We start from the raw sequence: 9,938 nt of genomic DNA, 5'->3' as shown, positions 1-9,938 counted from the left end.
CACAGTGGAAACATCCCAAAGCTGCTACTTCTCTCTGTGTCCACTCAGGTTCTAGAGGACTGTGCTGGTCTCCTGGTCCACCTGAGGAGGACACTCTTCCTCAGACCTTGACATGGATGGCCCCTTCCTGTCACAGACTTCGGCCCCACTGTCACCTGCTCTGAGAGGCAATATGTCACAGAGCGGGTGAGAGTGTGTCTAGACTGCAGTGCCAACCCCTTGGCCTGCCTCCAGCACCTCTCCTTATTGGCTGTGCGATCCTGAGCAAGTTACTTCATGTCTCTGTGCCTCGGTTTCCTCATTTGTAAAAAGACAGTCATCATACCTTCCCCATACTGTTACTGTGAAAATTAAATGAGGTAATAGACACGAACTAAGATCATGGCATCCGGTCCCAACGCTTCATGGCAAATAGATGGGGAAAAACTGGAAACAGTGACAGACTTCATTTTCTTGGACTCCAAAATCACTGCAGACGGTGACTGCCTCCATGAAATTAAAAGATGCTTGCTCCTTGGAAGAAAAGCTAAGACAAACCTAAACAGCATATTAAAAAGCAGAGACATCACTTTGCCGACAAAGGTCCATATAGTCAAAGCTATGGTTTTTTCCGGTAGTCATGTATGGATGTGAGAGTTGGACCATAAAGAAGGCTGAGTGCTGAAGAAGTGATGCTTTTGAACTGTGGTGTTGGAGAAGACTCTTGAGAGTCCCTTGGACTGCAAGGAGATCCAACCAGTCAATCCTAAAGGAAATCAGTCCTGAATATGCATTGGAAGGACTGATGCTGAAGCTGAAGCTCAAATACTTTGGCCACCTGATGCGAAGAGCCTGCTCATTGGAAAAGACCCCGATGCTGGGAAAGACTGAGGGAAGGAGGAGAAGGGAGCAACAGAGGATGAGATGGTTGGATGGCATCACCAAGTCAATGGAACGGACATGAGTTTGAGCAAACTCTGGGAGACAGTGAAGGACAGGGAAGCCAGGTGTGCTACAGTCCATGCGGTCGCAAAGAGTCAGATAAGACTGAGTGACTGAACAACAACAAATAGACACAAAGTACTTAAAATAGTGTAACAGGGGAGGCAGCAAGGAAGCTTGTGCTTCTAGCATTCCCTGAGCACCCCACCTACTTGTGATATACCCCTTGTTATTCACATGTATCATATCACCCTGTTTTATTTTCTTCCTAGTCCTTGTGACCAAACCACTCTGTGTTTACTTGTGAGTGGTCTGTGTCTCCACCTCCAGAGTCTAACCAGCGGACGTGGGCATTGTCTGTACTCCGTGTGCCTCCGGGTCCTAACCCAGGCCCACCACCCAGGAGGTTCACCATAGCTCTTAATTAAAGGAGTGGGCAAGTGAGTGTGCGGTCTGGGTTCCATGGAGAACAGAGCTGTGTGCTTAGCCCAGGCCCAGTAGCAGTCAGGAACAGCTGCCATCCACAGAAAGTGACCTAGACCCAGCTATGTACTAGACCCCAACATGAAAGCCACAGCCTCTGCAATTAGGAACAGAAGATGGACAGAAATAGATGGGCTCTGTCAACCTCTATGACCTCTTGGTTGAAGTTTGAGCCTTCCTGGAAAATCTTTAGATGCTTTGAGCCTAGAAGCCAGGACTTGAAGAACATCTAATTGTTGAAGATTGGAGGCAGTGGTCTGTCTTAGATCATGCTGGTCTGTGTCATACCTTTGACATTATATTTAAACATAGATTTTTATATTTAATAAACAAAAGGTTCCTGAGAGATTCTCCAGAGCCTTCTGCTAACATTAATCATCTTCCGAACACATGCTGCCATTTGGACTGCGGAGCTGGCCAAACTTTAGGGAGGGGTTGGGTGGCTGGAATCACCAATCCATGCTGCCACTTCATTAGAGTAAAGGATGGAATGAAGCAGATATGTACCCTTTGGTGAGCCCTTCTTTCAGTATTTTGAGTCTTCTTGAAAAATCAACTATTGGTTGGGGTCTGTTTCAACCTAGGCTACAAGAAGTGTGAAATCAGGGGACCTATAAAACCATCTCCAGTCTGTAAAGGCCTTTCTCACCTGGTTACTGATTCCTGAAATCCTAATAGTAAAGTCTTTCTTTTCAAAAAGGGACAATGAATTGAAAGCCATATATATGTGTGTGAGTGTGTGTGTGTGTGTATATATATTTGGAAGGAGAAAGTGTGTAACTAAAATTCAGTCTAAGAGATAAGAAGCTGATTTTTTAGATTGAAATATTTTGATAGCTATATGTATATGTATAATTGATTCACTTTGCTGTACACCTGGATCTGATACAACGTTGTAAATCAACTATACTCCAATAAAAATTTTTGAAAAAGAAATACTTTGATAGAGAGAAGACAGAGGAGAAAGGAGAGAAGATACATAGAGAGAGGTGGTAGGAAACAAGGAAAGGGCAATGCATCAGTCAGGTATTGCTGCAGTAAAGCTGCATAACAAATCATCCAAACCTCAGCAATATATAACAATATATTTCTTGCTCAATTGTCTGTTGGTCAGCTTGGCTCCAGCTGATCAGTGCTAGGTCTGCTGGGCTTGGTTCCAAGCTGTGGGTGGAGTCCAGCTATGCTCCATGTGTCTGTCATCCTTGGACCAGCTGCAAACTGAGGAGCAAATGGAAACCCTCAACACTTCTTCAGTCATAGGCTCAAACTTGCTCACTGTCACTTCCCTGCCCCCAAATTCTTTTAGCCACGGCAAGTCACAAGGCCAATCCCAATATCTGTGGGGCAGGGAAGGATAAGCCTCCTCTGGAGGAGGTGGTAGTGTCAAGAGAAAGAATATTGGCTGAACAATAATCTTTCTCAGGCCTGGGTATTGAAAGTCACTTTTACCAGCCTTGAAATGAGCCTCCCATTGCACTAAGCCTTTCAGTTTTTATTGAGTCCACATAGAATTAGGGTAGTGAATTGCAAATGGGACTCAGGGTCTTTAAGTCATATTATGCTCTCTTGCACCCTGATTTTATTCTGCAAAGGATCTCCCTCCCCTCAGTGCTCCTCTCCTTGTCACCCCTCACCCCAAGCTCTCGGACTTCATGCAAAAGGAAATGAGACTGCCATGTCTAACACACATCCACCATGATTTACCCCTCAGAACTAGACTTCCCTCTGAATATGACACCACCAAAACCTGTATATAATGGTATTTCATTAGCAAGCAATGAAGAGTAGGGTTGGGGGAATAAACTCTCATTGGGCAATTACATGTACACAGTCAGTGTTTTGAGAACTCAGAGGAATGAGAAATCTCTCCAATATAGGATTTTGGATATTTCATGGAGAAGATAACGTAAGCTGAGCCATGAAGAATGATAAGGTTTTATCAGGAAGAGCTAAAAGGAAAAAGAGAACATCTCAGATTGGGGGAGACATGAAGGCAAGGAAGTAGTTGGGTGCGTGCATGCATGCTCAGTCACTCAGTCACATCTGACTCTTTGCAGCCCCGCAGACTGTAGCCCACCAGGTTCCTCTGTCCATGCAATTGTTCAGGCAAGAATACTGGAGTGGGTTGCCATTTCCTAACTGAAGTACTTGGGGAAAAGCAAATTATTCTGTTCTGAAAAGAAGAGGAAATTGACTATTGAGGAAGGAAGATGGACTCCCAGTTGCTGAGGATGGTGATGCCAAGAGAACAAGTGGGATTGTAGGGAATAAGAAGCCACTGGAGATCCCTGGACAGGGAGTGAGATGCCCATGTCTGATATTGGCTAAACTAAGCTCATCCTAGAGAGTAGGAGGCTGGAGGGGAGAGAGAATTGGGGGTTGGGAGCACAGCTGAACAGTCACTATGATTTTCTGGGTGATAAGTTACAAAGGTAATTCTGATTAGGGTGTTCTCAATAAAAATGGAAAAGGTCAGCTGCACCAGGTTAGTAACTGAACTAGATGTCTTAACTATTACTTCTAACGGTTGTGCTTCATTAAGCACCTCCTGTTTGCCAGATATTGTTCACATGCAACAGTTTCTTGGAAGATGTAGTACAATCAGGAAAGAGCTTTATTGTTCCCCAACCTCTGTCTTCAATCCCTATCTGTTAGATTATCTCCCCACCCAGTGATATTCTGGGAGATCCCATAGCTTTTCCTATTTATTCATTAGAACAAGTTCATCTTTAGGTACCTAGTATGATAAAAATCAAACCTTTTATCTCACACCCAGTTTGAAGTTTTGTCTGAGTCAGACAGGTGCTAGGTGAGACCTCTACGGTGGGAAAGAAGCTGGTGGTCTTTTTTCTTCTCTCTCTTCCTTGTTCCATCTCCTCTTCTTGAGGATGGCAGGGGTTGGGGTGTAAGTAGTAGAAGAGCCTAAGTGATGTTCTTTGTGGCTTTTCTTCAGTGAACAAATGACCTTTGTCATGGCAGATGTGCAAATGCTGACTGTTTCTCTTGTGGGGTGATTTTGTAGGTTTTCCAGAGACCTCCACCCTCCCATGCATGTGTACCATGTGGGATCTTCTGGCCCTGCACGGTGATCTGAAGCCAGGGAGGTGCATGACCTCTCTCTGCCCCAAAGTGCTCTGGCCTGGCTACTACCTGTGATGTCGGCTGGGTTCATGAGCCATGCCCTCCTCCCTTTCTGCTATGAACTGAATGTCTCAGTTACCTTACAACTCACATAAAAAAGTGAAAGTCACTCAGTCGTCTGACTCTGCAACCTCATGGCCTATAGCCCACCAGGCTCCTCTGTTCATGGAATTTCCCAGGCAAGAATACTGGAGTGAGTTGCCATGCCCTTCTCCAGGGGATCTTTCCAACCCAGGGATTGAACCCAGGTCTCTTATGTCTCCTGCACTGACAGGCAGGTTCTTTACCTCTAGCGCCACCTGGGAAGACTTTGAGATAGGATACACCATTCCATTTCTAATGATGGATTTGGGGTAATGGGGACATCTTAGTGCTGGCCTGCAGGTAATGAAAATCTGCAGATTTCACCAGGAAAGGGGGACCTGAGAGAAGGGTAACAGGCAAAGGGGGTGGACCAGGAAGCTTTACAGTTGGACTGTATTTGTTTCCTCTCTGATTATTCGGAGAAAAGAGATCTACCTTAATACTTTGATCATTTGCCAAGAAGTGAAAGCTCGTTGGCTGATAGTATCTCTTGGCTTCCCTGTGAGGTGGCAAAGTGTATGACCTCTTTTCTAAAAATAAACATAGAAACATCCAAGACACAAGTACAAAACACCAGCTCTCCAATCCTCCACACTCAGAGAACTCAGAGCAAGAACACTGGGGTGGGCAGTGAGGGGTTGGGGAGGAGGAGGGGACAGAGATGGGATTCCTCATCCTTAGGGTTGATACAGCACCAGGACTAGGAGCTGGGGAAGCATTATAGGAAACAAAATCACCAGCTGCTGATTACTTGGGCTACTGCTGCTGCTGCTGCTAAGTCACTTCAGTCGTGTCCGACTCTGTGTGACCCCATAGACGGCAGCCCACCAGCCTCCCCCGTCCCTGGGATTCTCCAGGCAAGAACACTGGAGTGGGTTGCCATTTCCTTCTCCAGTGCAGGAAAGTGAAAAGTTGTGTCCGACTCTTAGCGGCCCCACAGACTGCAGCCTACCAGGCTCCTCCGTCCATGGGATTTTCCAGGCAAGAGTACTGGAGTGGGTTGCCATTGCCTTCTCCACTTAGGCTACTAAATATCACCTAATCCCAACAGCAGCCTCATGGCTTCAAAGTGAGCCCATTCAGTCTCTACTGTTTACCAGGTGTCAGACCTTGTCCACATTGCCACCCCTGAGCCTCAGTTTCTTCACCTGTGAAATGGGGAGAATGATGCCTCACATGCTGTTTTTGAAATTTAAATAAGAAACCAGATGCTGATTGGCAAGCAACCTTCTCCAGGACTTCCTGGGTCAAATCTGAAACCAGTGACTTTGGTGGAGGGCAGGGAGACACTGAGGACAGAGGCAGCCCCTCCAGATTGGTTAGCAGCAGGTGTAAGGAGCAAGGGGACTTTCTTGGGTGGCAACAGGGTGAGTAGATCTCCACACCTGCCCACCAGACTCTTAGGATTTATGCAGAGGCCTTCCCTGGGTTCGGGCTTCCTAGGTGGCATTAGTGGTAAAGGAACTCAAACAGGGGTTCTGTAACAATTTAGGGGGGATGGGATGGGGAGGGAGGTGGAAGGGAGGTTCAAGAGGGAGGGGACATATGTATACCCATGGCTGATTCATGTTGATGTTTGGTGGCAGAAAACAACAAAATTCTGTAAAGCAATTATCCTTCAATAAAAAAAAAAAGAAACCATTCTTTTTTCCTAAAAAATAAAGAACCTGCCTGCCAATGCAGGAGACATGAAACTCAGGTTTGATCCCTGGGTCTGGAAGGTCCCCTGGAGGAGGGAATGGCTACCCACTCCAGTGTTTTTGCCTGGAGAATCCCAGGGACAGAGGAGTCTGGCAGACTACAGTCCATGGGATCGCAAAGAGTCAGACCTGAGTGAAGTGACTTAGCACTCATGCTTGCACTCCCTGGGCTCAGTCATGTGCACAGTCCAGTGGCCTTGGCACCACATTTCTGTCTCAAGGCTGAATCCTTGGCTCAATTCCTGGGAAGGGGGAAGGCACGTTCCAGGGACAGGGGAGGGGAAGGAGAGCCTCCAATCGCCCGGGTCCAGCTCAAGGGTCAACCGGCGGTAGCATCTTTTATTTTTAATTTAATTAATTACCATATGATTTGTGACTGTGCCGGGTCTTCATTGCTGCCTGTGGCTGTTCTCTAGTTGCAGAGTGGGCGCTTCTCTTCATCGTGGTGCATGGGCTTCTCGTTTCAGTGGCTTCTCTTGTTACAGAGTGCAGGCACCAGAGGGCATGAGCTCAGTAGTTGTGGCACACTGGGCTTAGTTACCCCTCAACATCTGGGATCTTCTTGGACCAAGGACTGAACGGATGTCCCTTGCGTTGCAAGGTGGATTCTTAACCACTGGATCACCAGGGAAGCAAAGAAGCATGTTTTTGGTGACTTTCTCTAACCCCATGAGCACCAGATGTTCCTTCATCCTTCCATGAGTGCGTATTGTCACTTGCTGTCACCAGTGACTTCATAATGCATTAAGCAGGCTTTAAAGGATGCTTGTACCCCTTTCACCTAGGCCAAATGTTTGGGAGTGGATTTTTATGCCTACGTGTCAGTGGGAATGGGGCTTATGTTCCAGGGATCAGCCTCCCACAAGTTGCGCTGGTCAGCTGTGACCTAGACGGGGTTGAGAGCTTACAGATTCCTCTATGAGACCTTTTCTTTCTCACCCTGGCCATCTGCTCTCAGAGGCACCCTGGAGATCAAGCCTTCTTCAGAGGTGGTTATGTGCTTGGACATCAGGGAGCTTCTCTGATTGCAATGACAATGGGAACCCAACAAAATTAAGTAAGGATATAGAAGAGTAAAAGCTCACAGCAAATTCTGACCCACCGAGTCCCACAGAGATGGTGTGACAACCCCTCACTTTATATGAAGGAAATGATACCCAGAGAAGGTATGTGACCTCCCTGGAGTCACACAACAATTTAGTGACAGGGCAGACATGACTGAGCATGTGTGTGTGTGTAAGACTGGGACACAGATTTATGGACTTGGGGTCTAAAATATATCTTCTTTATTAACAAAGGAGGCATTTATGGTCAGTGAAGTTGAAAGCAGTATTTACTGGACTTGATGTGCAGTGTGGAGGACTGGGAACAGAACAAGGTTGTCCCATTCACTTCACCTCTTGTCGAGCACCTCTTGTCGTACACTGTGTGTACTCTGGGCAAGATGCTTCTGGTTAGGATGGTGGGGTCCCCAGAGCAGCCCAGAAAGGCCCGGCATTGAAGAAGGGCTCCATTCAAATGTACTCACCTGTTCACTGTGTCATTCACCCCAGACACTCACTGAGCACCTGTTACATGTTTACAAGAGTGGTTGCTGGACAATTCATACTTGTCTGACCTCTCTTCCTGAGCAAGAAGAGGGACCTGAAATTCCTCCCAGGCTGGGCTGCTCAGAGCCAGGGTTGGGGGTTAGGGTTGTGGGGCTGGTCCTCAGCCATGGCAGCAGGTTTAGGAAACCTGGAATCTATGCTCCACTTGAGGGTGACCAGGAAGCTGGAGGGACCAGAGAGATCCTAATCAAGCAAGCACCTTGCTTGGAGCTGAGAGCAGCCGCAGGGCTCAGAGGTAAGGTGTAGGGTGGGGGAATGGCCAGAAAGACGCCCAGAGGCTCCCAGAGGAGTCCTGTAGGAAATCAGATAGTTACAAGGGAACAGCCAGCGGTGCTGGGTGGGCTTTGATGATACTTATCAGCCCTAAAGAGTGAGCAGAGGACTTAAACATGGACTAGGAACACGGTGACGGTTTTTTGCTGTATCATCACTGTTCTCCTTAAAGGGAATGAGCAGAGGAAGGAGCAAAACCAAGGAATACTATAGACCAGGGCTTCCTCACTCCCTCCCCTCTTTTTATTCTGCTAAAAAACACAAAACTTTATTTTTTTTCTAGTGTGAGAGACAGTTAATTTTTTAATTTCTTCTTTTTAAATTTTTAATTAGAGGGTAATGCTTTTTGCCATACATCAACATGAATTGGCCACAGGTATACATATGTCCCCTCCTTCTTGAACCCCCCTTAAACCTCCCTCCCCATCCCACCCCTCTAGGTTGTCACAGAGCACTGGATGTGGGTTCCCTGTGTCATACAGCAAACTTCCACTGGTTGTTTATTTTACATGCAGTAATGTATTTGTTTCAATGTGATTCTCACAAACCACCCCACCCTCTCCTTCCCCCACTGTGTCCAAAAGTCTGTTCTTTATGTCTGAAAAACACGTAACTTTAAATTTACCATCCTACCCATTTTTAAGTGCATAGTTCAGTAGTGTTAAGTACATTTTACATGGTTGGGCAAGAGATCCTAGAACTTTTTCATCCTGTAACACGGAAACTCTACATTCACTAAACACTAAATCCCCAGCCCTTGGTAATAACTTTTCTATGTTCTATTTTTATGGTTTTGGACTATTTTAGATACCTCATGTGGACAGAATTATAGCATTTGTCCTTTTCCTCAGCCCTTTAAAAAAATCTGTCTCAGCACTGTATATAGGCACGAGAACCTCCAATGGGTAGCATCTCCGATTATACACACATTCCCCAGGGGAGAGAGCAAAGGGAGGGAGTGATGGCAGCAAAGGCTCACACAGCCAACTCTTGGGATGCACACAGAGTTAGAGAAAGCCCTCCAGAAATTCCGATGGTCCCCTGAAACCATGCCCCCTTGTTGAGACTCACTGCTGTGGAGAAAAGGAGTTCCCCAAAGCATCAGAGGCAGAGCAGCAGGCAGCCACAACATTTATTGAGCACTCATGGTGTACAGAGTACTGGGCAGAACACTGGAAGGAAATACAGTGGCAATTCAACAGCTATGGTCGCTCACCTCAGGATTACGTTTTAGGTGAATGGAGAAGATACCCGTTAAGCATGCACGAACAAGTATAATCAACATCTAGACACACACCTGGCTCATTCACCACTACAAGTTATTATGAGAGTTTACCCAGTAACCAGGGCACAGGGAGCCACTGAGACACACGCATTAGGTAAAGATCAAAGTCACCAAGTTCAAACTTACCGCTCTGGGGATGGGTGAAAGCTACCAGAAGACACGAGAAACCACCAGAAACCTGGTGAATCTATTTTCTTAACTCTATTCAGTCACTTTATTTCAAATTTAAGAATTCACTTTAGCGTGAAATAAAGGCAATTGACTCAACAAAGTACTCGAATAGCTTTATGTTAAAAACATTTTTTTCTGGAAGTAAAATCAGCCTGTTGATAGTACCATTTCCAGAGGTCAGGCACAGATTCTGAAAGTTAATAGCATTTTTCTTATTTTTAAAAATAACTTCCATTATGTGAAAGACTTTCTAATAAATTTAGTGAACAG

Source organism: Giraffa tippelskirchi, chromosome 1 (assembly GCF_054371585.1).
Source record: "Giraffa tippelskirchi isolate mGirTip1 chromosome 1, T2T-mGirTip1v1.2.pri, whole genome shotgun sequence".
Lineage (NCBI taxonomy): Eukaryota > Metazoa > Chordata > Mammalia > Artiodactyla > Giraffidae > Giraffa > Giraffa tippelskirchi.
This window is presented reverse-complemented; position numbering follows the sequence as displayed.